We start from the raw sequence: 15,127 nt of genomic DNA, 5'->3' as shown, positions 1-15,127 counted from the left end.
AAAATTACATTTTTATTTTAAAAAGAATAACAACCAGAAAAATAGTGATACTAAAAAATTGAGCAAAAAGAAGTCCAATTGAGGTAATTTTTTGATGTTTAGTTTTATTGTTACTTTTTTATGTTTGTTTTAATCTCAAAGTGTGAAATTTATTCTAATACTTTTTATAATACATAGTATGCATTTTTAAATTCCTGTATTTGCTTAAATTCATTCATTTTCAAGTTCTTGTGTTTGCTTAAATTCCTTCATCTTTTACTTTTTTGTGGTTAAAAAAAGTTGTGAAGTATTTATAAGTGATAAAAAATTAAAGATTTAAATGTTGTATTGTTTTTTAATTTATTAAATGTTTGAAAAAAAACAAAACAAAAGTGGTTAGATCTAATTCTGTATTTATTTGTATCATTTTGAAAGTGTTTAGATCTAATTCTGTATTTATTTGAATTATTTTGAAAGTGTTTATTCTCCTTCAGTATATGGTAGATAGTTATACAAAAAGAATTGTATAATTTATATAAACAAGATTGAAGATAAAGTTTAAAAAGTGTTATTTACCTTTCTGCTTAGCATATATTACTGACACATATTTCTGCTTAGTATGTGTTAATAGCACATATTTGTAATTGTTCTAAAAACAATCAATAGTGCTCTTTATTTTTGTTTACTTTGAAGTAAAAACATGTACACTTTTTTTACTGAAACATTATTAAGTACAATTAAACTACAATTATTGGTTCATATATATGAATTTTTATTGCGAAAAGCACAAGTGCATTTTATATGATGACTACATGATTTAACAGCTTAGTAACAAATTTATGAAGAGTCTTACTGACTCTTTAGGTGTTTAAATTATGTGTTTTTTGCAGGGTTGCCAGAAATTTTATCAAGATTTCGAACTGTCATGAACTCAATTGATGTTTTGTTATCCTAAGTAAGGACTCCCTTAAAATGTGTAAGTATGGCGACAGTGATGGTGTTAGTAAGGTGTCATGCCACTCTGCTACAAATGTTGAGTACGTGTATTGCAAACATAAAGTGTTGAACTACATTGTGAAAATTGTTTGCCTACAATAAACTGTTGCCATATGAAGCTTTTGGTGTTTTAAATGTGTTGATGAAGAATATGTGGGTTCGAAATGATTTGAAATTCAGAGAAACAAGTGCAGATGTTGGGTATCTGTGCTCCCTTAATCTGGACAGAGTCAGAATAAGTGCATATCTTTTACCTTAAATATAATGGCGTTTTACCAACAGCTATGGCTGACAGAAGCTGTTTAAAAACAATCCTAACTCAAAATTTTAAATACGAAAATTAAAATAAGTGTTAAAGATTTTTAAGGCAGTGCTATTTGAAGGAATGGTTCTTTTTTTAAGGTTTTTTTTGAAAGAAAGGTTTATTTTTTATGGTTTATTTAAAAAAAAGTTCATTGATGATCAGATAAGTAGCTTTTATGTTAATTTATCAAAGTATATGATAAAAAGATGCCAGCAACTTTCGGTATTAAGTTCAAGCTGGAGTATATAGATTAGAAGAAAATAAGAGTTAACTTAAAAAAAAAAATTAATTTTAATTGGTAGCTATCTTATTTGAACAGTTTGGATTTATCAACATAAATTAACAGCTTTAAAGACACTATTTTTAGTAAAGTTACTAAAATATGTGTCAATGCAAATAAGGTAAAGAAAATTAAAACTTACAGCGGTTTATTTATTTATTTATTTATTTTTTTTGCATTAAGTTAAGGTTTGAAAGCTAAAAAAAAGATTTTTTTTTTCTTTTTAATTCTCTAACTTAAAATTAAATCTTTCTAAAAAATTTTTATTTTAACGCAAATAAGTACCAACATTTAAAACCATATTTTTTTATGTTTTATTTACATAAGTTCGTCTAATTATATGGCTTTTATGTAAAATTAACCTTTTTTCAGGACCCGAACATGTCTAAAACATTATAATAGTTTTAAAAAAAATAATTGCATTTTTTTTTGCATATGAAAAAATGCAGGAAAAAGTGTAACACCAACACTTGTTTTAAAAATTATCTATATACCATCTATAATCCATGCTTATCTTACTAAAAAAAATGCAAAAACTATAATATTAACCATTATTAGCTCTTTGTTATGCTAAATTTGTATACAATTATTAGTGCTGCTTGCTTGAATGAACAATTTTCTTTAAAATAAAACACATTTAAACACTGTTACTATTTTCAAGCATTTATTTAAGAAAACTCATAATACATAATGTTTTTTAGTGTCTGGTTGGGCCACCTTTTGTATCAATTACTACTTGTATCCTTTTTGGCATACTTTGGATAAAATTCTTTACATTTGCTGTTAATTCCTGGTCATTTGCCAGGCATTATTTAGTGCCTTTTTTTTTTTTTTTTGTTGATTATAGTTTTGCGCCCAATTAACTGCTTTAAAAGTTCCCAGGAGTTCTCTATTGGGTTTAAGCTATGAGAATTGCTAGGCCGTGGTGAAACAGCAACATTTTTTGACTTATATATCTTTATTTTTTATTTATTTATTTGATAAAATAAAGGTAAAATACCTTTATTTTATCCTTTTTGACTTATATATTAAATATCTTGTCACTGATTTAGCTTAATGGCATTGGACAGAATCATGCCTGAAGATGTATTTGGGTGGATCAAGAAATCAATTATGTAACTGATGAACTAATTTGGGAGCTTATAGTTTTTTATATTTTTCCTGGTTCATTATCCTTTCAACTATACAAAGGAGGCCACTGCCCTTACCACTTATGAATGACCACATCATCACTTTTAGAAGGTGATTTAATATCTCTATAACACAGTCTGGGTTATATTTTTCTTCTTTTTTTTATCTAACAAAAGAAGACCTATCAATTAATAATTCAAATTGGGACTCATCTGAGAAACACCTGAAAACAAAAAAAAATAATACTGTAAATACTCATATAAATGTTTCATTCAGTGATGCTGTTGCAATAAACAATTAAATAAGTATTTACTTACATTTTCCCAATCTTCAGCAGAAATGTGTTATTTTGCCCAAGTGAGACGTTTTAATTTTATCGCTGACATAAGTTTATGTTTCCATACAGGTATGTAGCATTTAAACCCCAGTTCTCCTAATCGACGCCTTGTAGTTCTGTTAGAAATTTTGATACCAGCTTCTTGTATGTTTTTAGCAACTGCTTTTGTACTTTTTTCTTTGGCTTTTAACACAAATATTACAAATTGTCCATTCATCTCTTGGGGTAGTGATGCACGGTCTACCACATTTTTCACTTCTGCCACTATGTACAGGTATTTTTTTAATCAAGTTTATCTTGTGCGTTATTGCACAAATAACAATTTTGCCACGAATATGCAAAAAGGTCCATTTCGCATGTTTCTGTTTATTCTAGCTTTTTAATATTAAATGTTGCAACATATATCTATAAATGTTACAACTTCATTAAAAAAATTTAGAAAACTATTATTGGTATTAAAATCTCCAAGAATGTAAGAGTAGAAGCAAATTTATTCATTTAAAATTCATTTTTAATTGCAGTTTTTGTAATAAAACAAACTCTAACTAATATTTTGGCCACCCACTGTATATACCATCTATAATAATAATAATAATAATAATAGCCGGTATATTTTAATTACTGTTCAGTTTAAAATAACGAAGCGTTAATAATAAGCTTTTTGATTTTTGTCTTGTTTTCTATTACTTTTAAATCGACCGATTGCAATTTTAATTTAAAGCTGTTAAGTTTAATTAATTGAACAACTTAAAAACATTTGTGTAGGCTTTATCTTTCTTTAATTCTTTGTCTTTTTTAAAACAGAATTTAGTTCCAATTTATCACTTAAAATAACAATATGAGAAGCTTTAAATCCATTCTTTGACTTTAATTTGATAACATTTTTCTTTTGACATTGACCTTCAACTTTTGTATGATTTTCTCAATATTTTGTTTATCTTCTTTGATTGCTTTGACTTTGTCACTTGACGATAATTCCTCTAAACCGAAAGTAACCAGGTTATTTTCTCTCTTATCTCTTTCCTTGGTTTCGTTTGCGATAATAATTACAATTTGCATTTGATCTGGAGTCTTCTTCACTTTACTAGCCCAATCACCTGCCACTGCTGGACTAGATTTATATTGAGTCTTTTCTAATTCAAGAACTCTGTTAGTCAAGTTTGCATTATCTTTTTTTAAAGTTTCTATTAACTTTTTTAAACCTTCGATTATTGATTCTTGCTCACACTTGTAAGTGTTGAAATCGCCTAACTGCAAATTAACCATATCGATTACTGGATTAGAGGACTACCTCTCTAAATACCAGTGAATCCTGTCTTTGAACTTAGATTGTTATAATTTTTAGTTTTGCTTATTAACACTATAAAAAAGAATTTGTTAATGCGTTTTTTCCCGTCTTAATTCGTTTTTTTCGTATGTATGTATGTTTCAGAATTTGAATGAATGTTTTTCTTACTAAAAAAAAAGACCACATTATAGCTACATATAAATCCAATAACTTATTATGCATCACAAGATGTTCACTGCTCGTTGCAGTTTCACTAAAATGCACTGCATTTACAAAAAATATTAAGTTTCTGTGTGGACTGCCAAGCATTGACTACCTTTCTGATAATCACATATACTCTAGGTGAATTTATCAACAAATAAGAGAACTCACAACAACAAAAATATGCTTATGCACAGTCACCTCACATCCTAAAAAACCATTTTACTTTTTTTTTTTAATGTTATGTTGTTTTTCCTCTGTTATTGTTTCTAATATTATAATCTTCTTATAAAATAATTACTGTTAACCACTTTAAATCAAATTTAGAATCGAGAAAACCTAATAAGAATCGGGAAAACTTGTAATTTTCCAATTTTAGTTTTATGGTCTAAATAAGGTAGTCCTGCTTAAAGCAATTGATATTTCTAAAAAATTTTAAAAATTGCTGGTGCATAATGATGAAGATGATAAAGTTATGTTTGTGGATTTCTGGTCATATAAAGTTGAATGCTCAAAATGATATTTATCAAATGTAAAGGAGTTTTCATATCTTTATCAGGAAAAGTAAAGTTTGTGGATTGTTGTTCAAAATATATTTATGTAAAAATTTGTAAAAAAGATTTTAATTAATAAAGATTAAAGCTTTTTAGTACTGAAAAATGAGATGACTTTGTCCAAATTTAAAATCTTTTAATTATAAAAGTTTAATTATAAATGATTAGAATAATGATATAAATTGCATTAGGTGTTCATGATGTCAAAGAAAAAAATAATTAAAATAAAAAATAAAAGAATTATATTTATGATCTCATTTTTTTTTTGATTTTAACGGTGAGTCAAAGTCACCCCTATAGTATTTGGCCACCTGAAAGCAAATTTTAATTATCGAATAATCGTTTTATATTTTACATATTCACAGCTCATGGATATAAGGTGATATGTTTTTAAGGCAAAAATAGATTAAAAACCACAGCTTGAAGCAACTTTAAGATATAAATCACAAAGAAACCTTATTAGTTTTCAAAACTCAAAAGGCCATGCATCAATCATCAAATTATCAGTGCTGTAGCTGTTCATTAGATTATCTGAAATTATTTGATGTTCAAGAGTGGACACCTTGGTATTTCATACTTTCACAACCAAGTTCTTCAATTTTTTTCATAAGACATTTAGGCAATGCTGGAAACTAGTTCTTTGGAAGGGAAGGAGCTTTTTGTTCTTTGCCACTTTCTTTCCAAATTGTTAATATTATGTACTATAAATCTTATATATATATATATATATATATATACATACATACATATATATATATATATATATATATATATATATATATATATATATATATATATTTATATATTTAAACAACTTTAAAAAGTATTCTACACAATAGAGTGCTCAATGTTCTTAAAAGAACACAGCAATTATATTAGTTATACTAATATATATATATACATATATATATATATATATATATATATATATATATATATATATATATATGTATATATATATATATATATATATATATATATATATATATATATATATATATATATATATATATATATATATATATATATTAATTATATTAGTTATACTAATATATATATATATATATATATATATATAAATATATATATATATATATATATATATATTTATATATATATATATATAAATATATATATATATATAAATAAATTTTTTGTAATTTGCAGAGAGCATGCCCGAGCAGCAGAGAATGAACAAGAAAGTTGGAGATATCCTAAAAAAAGTGCCGGATTGAAAAGGCGTCGGTGACCGTGAAAAACTTTATCACGACAACTTTATTATGTTTTTTAGATCTGTAATTTAAAATATATTTTAATCTTGTGTATTCTTTTGATTTTGTATTTTATTTGTTTTAATAAGGTACACTGGTTGCCATTTCTGTTATGTTTTCTGAATGTCAAATTTTCGTCCTCAAAACCCAACGAGTTTTAAGATTGCATAACAAATGACTTTTGAACGATCAATAGACATCTTTAAGCTTCTAATCTAGAATCAGTTTAGAACGCGTCTGAGACGTTCTGTCTTAATGTTCATTTTACGTTTTTGTACCTCCCCGTGTATGCTGGAATATCAATATTCAGCATAGTTAAATTATTTAGAATCCATATGCCAAGTTTAGTTTTAAAAAAATTTACAGAAATAGCATTAACAACATCAGCAGGAAGTCAATTCCAATAAAAAGAATCTCAGTTTATTAAAAAAATATTGAGGCAAAAAACTGGTTATTTCGCAATTATATTTCATTTGATGACCTCTTGCTGATTGATAACTTCTTGGCAAAGTTTCATTAGTTAAATTAATTTTTTCAATTCAATTGAATAACTTATACGATGCTGCACCTTTTCAAAGAGATTAATTTCATTTTTAAGACATGTAAACCACACAGATACAGCAAATTCAATTAACAATCTTACAAAAGTTGTGTACATAATTTTTTGAAATTCACTATTTTAACTTAAAAATGTATACCTTAACATATCCAAAACATTATTTGCTTTACTGGCACATACAATAGTTTGATTTTTTCAATTCAAGAGATAAATACTACACCAAGAGCTTTTTCACCTACAGTGGTACTTAAAGGTAAATTTAGCATAAAATAAGTTATAATTTGAAAATTTTTTTACGAAAGTGCATTATCACTTATCATTAACACTTCTAAAAATTAAATTTTAGTAGCCATTTGTTGGACCAGTTGACAGCTTAATCTTGGTCATTCACTCTTATTTTACTCTCACGTTTGATGTTGGAGGACTATAGTTATTTTGTGGTTACAAAGCACAACATAACAAAAAAAATTTACTTCACGATAGCAAACTTGATTTAGTTATAAACATATCAAAACCTTGAATTGTCTGATTGGTATCTATGATTTGGTAAAAAAGCCTTTTATACCAGCTTAAGTTTTAATTTACTATTATTAATTCACTACACTGGAACTCAATATTAAAAATACAATTGGGACAACATTAAGTATCATAGCTTATTTTAGCTTTTTAAAGACTTCAATTATCTGCACGCAAAATCTAGACGGCTTTCTAATGTTCTTATACATAATGTTCATGAATAGAGGATTTTATTGTATAAAATGTTTCCCGTTAATTATATGACTGTGAGAATCACTCAATTTCTTAGACAATACCGTGTTGAATATGAATGTCTTTGATCATTTTAATATAAGTGTAATTGATTAATGTGTATAATGTAAATAAACTTTCATGCTCATACTCCCTGACGTTTCCCTAAAAAGTTTAGATACAAAGCAACAAAAAGTTTTATATTGTACTCTCGTTAACTTTTAAATAATAACGTTATTATGTGACTTTAAAAATACATTTTTTGCAATCTTATTTCGATTGTCAATTCAAATCATAACTTATAGTTTGCAACAAAATCAATCAAAATTACCTGAGTTTTTTATAACTTATTTAATTTCCTGACTTTACAGGATGTCCAATTTGTCGACCATCCTGATTATTTAAAAATAATAAAAGTATATTTAAAAAAAAAAAAAGAGTTTTATTATTTTCAGATTAAAATCTAAGTACATTTTAAAGGAGGGTACAAGCTTTAATTTGTCTATTTTCTGTTTTAATAATCTTATCATCGCCTTTTTGTATTGTACTGAACTAATTTTGTTCCACCACAATCGTAAAGTTTTTAAAATTACCAAATTCTTTTACAAAGCTATAAATCGAAGACAAGGTTTTTATCATTTGCTGCTAACTTTTTTACCATTTTCTATTGTCTCTAACCACTGCACATAGGATGCTAAATTACTAATACTTAAAAACATTTTAGTATGATATTATTATTTATGAAATTTATAAAGATTTACAAAAGCAATATAAATTTCTATTTTTTTAAATTCCCCTTCCCAAGGCCGAGAAGGCCACTACAGACGAGGAGGCTACTTAAAGGTGGTTTAACCCTCTCTCAATCCTATAACTCCGAAATATGAACCTTAGCAAACAAGACCGCTGCGCGGAGAAACGGGTTGAGCGCGAAACTGCCAGGGAGGTGGTGGGGATCGAACCTGGAGCTTCTCGCTTATGAAGCGAGCGCTCTACCACTACACCACTACCCTATTTGAGTAAGCTTTGAATAAATATAAAAATGCTTATACAAATTTTTGTTGCTGTTTTTATATGATCATCTGAATTAAAGGTCTGCATATCGTTTAATTTCCATATCGCTATTATTCCGATACGACTTCGAAAAAAAAATATCGTAATCCGGTATATACCGAGATTTAAACTAACTAAAATACCTGTTATAATTTTTATACTATATTACACCGTAATCATTTCGATGACACTTTTTTTTCCGGGATCATATGATCATATCGGTATGATAACGATATGTGAATGAAATGTTACGCAGACCCTTAATCTGAATATAAATATATATATATATATATATATATATATATATATATATATATATATATATATATATATATATATATATATATATATATATATATATATATATATATATATGAAGAGTCCAGGGAATAACATGACATAGTCACATTTAAAAAAATTTGAGAAAGTATATATTAATCATTTATATAAGTTTTCATATTAAGCATAGAAGTAAATTAGAAAAAGTTATTTCTTGATTAATTTATCTGAAGATTACATTTTCAATAAAATACTTTTAACTTTTATTAAAGAAAATTATTTCCTAACTTTATACAACAACTTTTACAAAGTTTCATAAATACTTTCTCAAAACCTTTTAAATATGACTATGCCGTTTTTTTCTCTGGACTCTTCAATTCTTCATATATATATATATATATATATATATATATATATATATATATATATATATATATATATATATATATATATATATATATATATATATATATATATATATATATATATATATATATATATATGTATATATATATATAAATATATATATATATATATATATATATATATTTATATACACATATATATATATATATATATATATATATATATATACACACACTCTTTTTTCATGAAAACATGAGATGAAAATTCGATAAACGATAATATGTTATATGAGGAGTCTATCTGCAAAACGCGCTAAGTCACAAAAATAAAAAAATTGAGTTAATTCTATTTCCATGTCTTACATACTTAAATCTATCATCTATTGAAATATTAAACCAATTAAAAAATTTTTGGTCCTAAAATCGGACAAAGAAAAATTTATGTTGATACTAAATTAAAAATAAGGGAAAGGCGCCTATGATGGCATAGCGCCAATGATATCGTACTGGTCATAATCTCATAAATATTCGTTATGGCAAAAAAGTGATTAGATCAGCATGTCTTTACTGACTTTACATTAATTTTAGTAAAAACACGTCCCTTATGTACAAATTATGTTACAAAATTTCTGGATGCTACTGGATGATTCATATGATTCTATGAAGTTGCTTCTCAACGTTACCAAGTATAGAGATCATAGCTAGTGCCTCTGTGGGAATCTAAAAGTAGTATCCCTTCTTATTAGATTGCATCTGGGATACACAAAGTCTATGTGCTTTCTATGCCTATGGGACAGCATTAAGACGAAAATCATTACACAGTTAAAGAATGGACAGCAAGAACTAATCATGTACCTGGTAGATACAATGTACGACATAAGCCTTTTATTGATCCTACTAGAATACAACCCCCTCTACACACAAAGCTTGGACTGTTCAAAAATTTTGTGAAGGCTCTGGGCAAGATTTCGGATGGCTTCGCTTAACATCAAAAGAAGTTCAAGACCACTCTTACACCAGCGAAAATAAGTGCGGTTGTGCACCTTACCTAGGTGAAGTCAGCGTTGAACTGGGTGAACCTTTTCACTAAGAAATAGCAAGGATTGAAAACATTTATCAAGAGAGGTTTTTAGAGCAACATTATAGGCGAATTTTATTGGTTTTTACAGCGAGAGTATGACACTAATTGCAAAAGAAAAACAATATCTTCTAATTATTTTTGATTTCAAAATGCGCTGTATTACGATTGACTGAAGTTGTTTGTACATAAAGTACTGCATAGTTGCTTTTGGTCTTCTATTTCAATTTTAATTTGGTCTTCTTTAAAACTCTTAGTTATCGTATTGAAATTTTGAAGCATTGACATTATATTTCTAATGACCATAAAGTGTTAAAATCATAAATCAAGATGTTAATATAACTTTAAAATCTGACGCAATACAACGTTTCGATGACATATTTGGAATCAGCAGGTCTAAATGGTCTTAGTACACTTACTAGATCTCAGGTAGCAAAAACGTTGTTCCCAAGTGTCTTCAATAAATGTTAGAGACGGTATTTTAACCTATTTTGGCTTTCCAATCAATGTATGCTGCGCTGAAGTTAAGTAGATAAACAAAATAAAAAAAATATCCCACGCATTCCTGGAATACATTATAGTTTTAAGGAGGGGGATTAAATAATAATTTGTCAAGTTTCTAACTTCGTTAAATCGCTCTGTCAAACTTATTCCTGGTTAAGACCCTGATATATATATTTATATATATATATATATATATATATATATATATATATATATATATATATATATACATATATATATATATATATAAATGTATATATATATATATATATATATATATATATATATATATATATATATATATATATATATATATATATATATATATATATATATATATATATTCATATTAATTTTAAAAAGGGGGATTCGGAAATATTTTGACAAGATCCTTACTTCGTTAAATTGCTGTGTCAACTTATTCCTGGTTAAGACCCTTATATATATACAGTGTCGGACAAAACGAGTGCAACCAAATAATGCTAATTTAGTTTCTTTATATAATAGTGCTGCATTTTTTCAATGTAGAGAAATAACAATGTAATTGTTTAGAGACAAAGGTCTTCAAGTTTTATTCATCACAAAGTTCATTATTTGTACACGAAAATTAATAAATTAATCAAAAGTTTTAAAGAAAGTTGATTTCCTTCTGGACAAAACAAAAGAAACTCGACAAAATGTTAACCAAGCTGTATTTCGCTATCAATATTTTGTGGCAAATCCTTTGTTGTCGATCACAGCCTTGCATCTTCGAGGCATAGATTCGATCAGGTGATCAATGAAACTTTGTAGAATCTCTGCCCAGGCCTTTTGGATTTATTCAAACAGTTGATCCTTATTACGAACACATTCACAATTAATTCTGCGGTTGACGATCTCCCACAGGCTCTCGATAGGGTTGAGATCCGGAGATTAAGGCGGCCAATCCATCAGCGATAGGTTGTTGTCTTTAACCCTGACCCAGACCACTGCTTGACTACTTTTTCAGTATGTTTCGGATCGTTGACTTGCTGAATAACCCATTATATTTGCATATTCAATTCAGCATGAGGTAACATAACATCTTTCAGGATATTTTTATACATGAAACGGTACATTATTCCATCGTTTCGATGTATTGGACCTAGACCGTTAGCAAAAAAACACCCCCAGACCATTACATAGCCTCCTTCATGCTTCGCGGTCGTATGAGAGTAACGTAAATTGAGGCGTTTTCCGACCGGTGGACGTATGCAATGGCATTCCCACGGCAAATACCATCGCACCCAATGATGCTGAAATTCGATTCATCACTGAACAGGACAGTTCGCCTTTTCTGCACATTCCAGTCTATATGAGATGTAGCAAACAGGAGTCTTTTCTTCTGGTTTTTAGTGAAATCAGCGGTTTTTTTGCTGGGCGACGAGATACCAATCCGGCTTCAACAGCACGTCGTCTGATTGTTTGGTCCGATACAGGCAGCTCAAATTGCTTTTGTTTCTAGACTGATGATATCAAGGGATCCTTCTTGACAGAACTGACGATCATAGAATCCTCTCTAGAAGTGGTGGATCGCGGTCTTACACCTTTGTTATTTGCTGCTAACTTCCCCGTAAAACGATATTTGGAACATAGTCTTCATACGGTCTATTTTCACACGATGTTTATCACAAATACTTTTTTGTGACATTCCACTTACGTAATCGGCAATAATTTTCTTTCTTAGTTCCAATTCAAGACTGTCGGGAGCCATTTTTGCACTTGAAGTCATAAAAATAATAAAAATAAATAATCACGCTTCTCAAGGCTTACCGTGTTATATTTACCTTGTGATGATATAATAATGCTCTGTGGAACACAACGTCTTGGTTGGATGTGGACTGTATTGATGTTATGAAACACTTGTTGCATTTCACTTCTTGTATTGATGTTCTTCGATAAAACACTTTGATAAAAGTCACTTCAATAAACCGTCTTGATAAAACTGACTGAATTACATGTCGATTTACATGTCTCTTATTTATTAAAATGAACCTGTGTGAACCTGTTCTGGAAGATTCTAGATGCTTCTTTTCGATGCTTCTGGAAGCTTCTGGATGCTTCTGAATGTTTCTGGATATTTCTGGATGCTACTGGATGCTTCCAGATGCTTCTTCTGGAAACTTCTGGAAGCTTCTGCATGCTTCTGGAAACTTTTGGAAACTTCTAGATACGTTCTTTAATTATTAAAAAACTTCCGTGATGTTGACACGGACCAGACTTAAGAAAATAAAACAAACCAAAATACTTGCACTTGTTTTGTTCGCTGCAAGATTGCACTTGTCAACGAAATTCTGCCTCTGTGCTGTCACCTGTCAGCTAATTGCTTATGTCATGGCATGCTATGACTCCAGACTCCTGAACTGTTTGCTGTGGTAGTATAGTTCGTTATAGACATGTATAATTAGGAACACTTTTTAGCATTGTTCGATGTTGGTTGCAAATGTTTTGTCCAATACTGTATAATGATTAAAAATAAATCAAGTAAATTATTCTTAATAAAGTTTAATTTAAACTGATTATTTTTTAATATAAAAATATCTGATTCTTAATATATCTTTCAAAGTCGCAGCTTTATTTGCGTGTTGTTTTAAAACTATGGCTAGTTTTTTGTTGATTTTATATTTATCTCAATAGGGAATAAAAATAAAATCTCGTTCTGCTACCTAAGAAAAATCGTGACAGTCTTACTAATTTTGACATGCTGATTGCAGTGGTGCAATTGGAATATTTGTATCACGTCAGGTTTTTGAGTTATATCACTTTTACATTTTTGGTAATAAAGCATGTTATAGCTAGCTTTTATATTCGTTAACATTGTTGTAAAGTTATGGTGCTGTGTAATTTTTTTTTTAAATGTTATGTTTTTTTACTTTAGACTGGTCGTGAAGTATTTTAAAACAATATTAGGAAAGTTATAAGGGGTTGCTTGAATCATCCAGTCTATTTCTGTTATATCTGTGAACATTTTACTCCCCGTGATCAGCAGAAGCAACTTACAAGAAAGGCGAAGGTTGTCTATCATCACAACCTTCGCGTCAAAGAATGTGATCAGGACAGAACCTGGGCCCTGCACATTTGCTGCAGTGTTTATTGTGTGGAGCTCACCCAGTGGCTAAATGGCAAAAAATCTCCTTAAAACTATAATGTATTCCAGGCATGCGTGGGATCCTTTTTTTATTTTCTTTATCTACTCAACTTCAGCACAGCATACATTGATTGGAAAGCCAAAATTAGATTAAAACACCGTCTGTAACATTTATTGAAGACACTAGGGAACAACATTTTTGCTACCTGAAGTCTAGTAAGTGAACTAAGACCATTTTGACCTGCTGATTCCAAATATGTCATCGAACCTTTGTATTGCGTCAGATTTTAAAGTTATATTGACATCTTGATTTATGATTTTAAAACCTTATGGTCACTAGAAATATAATGTCAATGCTTCAAAATTTCAATACGATAACTAAGAGTTTTAAAGAAGACAAAAAATTGAATTAGACGACCAAAAGCAACTACGTAGTACCATTTGTACAAACAACTTCAGGCAATCGTAATAGAGTGCATTTTGAAATCGTTAATAAATAGAAGATGTTGCTTTTCTTTTGCAATTAGTGTCATACTCTTGCTGTAAAAACTAATAAAATTCGCCCAGCATGTTGCTTTCATAACCTCTCTTGATATTTTTTTTCTATCCTTGCTATTTCTTAGTGAAATGGTTCACCCAGTTCAACGCTGACTTCACCTAGGTTGGGTGCATAACCGCACTTATTTTCGCTGGTGTAAGAGTGGTCTTGAACTTCTCTTGATGTTAAGCAAAGCCATCCGAAATCTTGCCGAGAGCCTTCACAAAATTTTTGAACAGTCCAAGCTTTGTGTGTAGAGGGGGTTGTATTCTAGTAGGATCAATAAAAGGCTTATGTCGTACATTATATCTACCAGATACATGATTAGTTCTTGCTGTCCAGTCTTTAACTGTGAAATGATTTTCGTCTTAATGCTGTCCCATAGGCATAGAAAGCACATAGAATTTGTGTATCCCAGCTTCAATCTAATAAGAAGGGACACTACTTTTAGATTCCCACAGAGGCACTAGTTATGATCTCTATACTTGGTAACGTTGAGAAGCAACTTCATAGAATCATATGTCTTATGTAATCCGACTGTGTGTGCTAATAGAATAGAT

The sequence above is a fragment of the Hydra vulgaris genome, chromosome 09, assembly GCF_038396675.1.
Source record: "Hydra vulgaris chromosome 09, alternate assembly HydraT2T_AEP".
NCBI classification, from domain to species: Eukaryota; Metazoa; Cnidaria; class Hydrozoa; order Anthoathecata; family Hydridae; genus Hydra; species Hydra vulgaris.
This window is presented reverse-complemented; position numbering follows the sequence as displayed.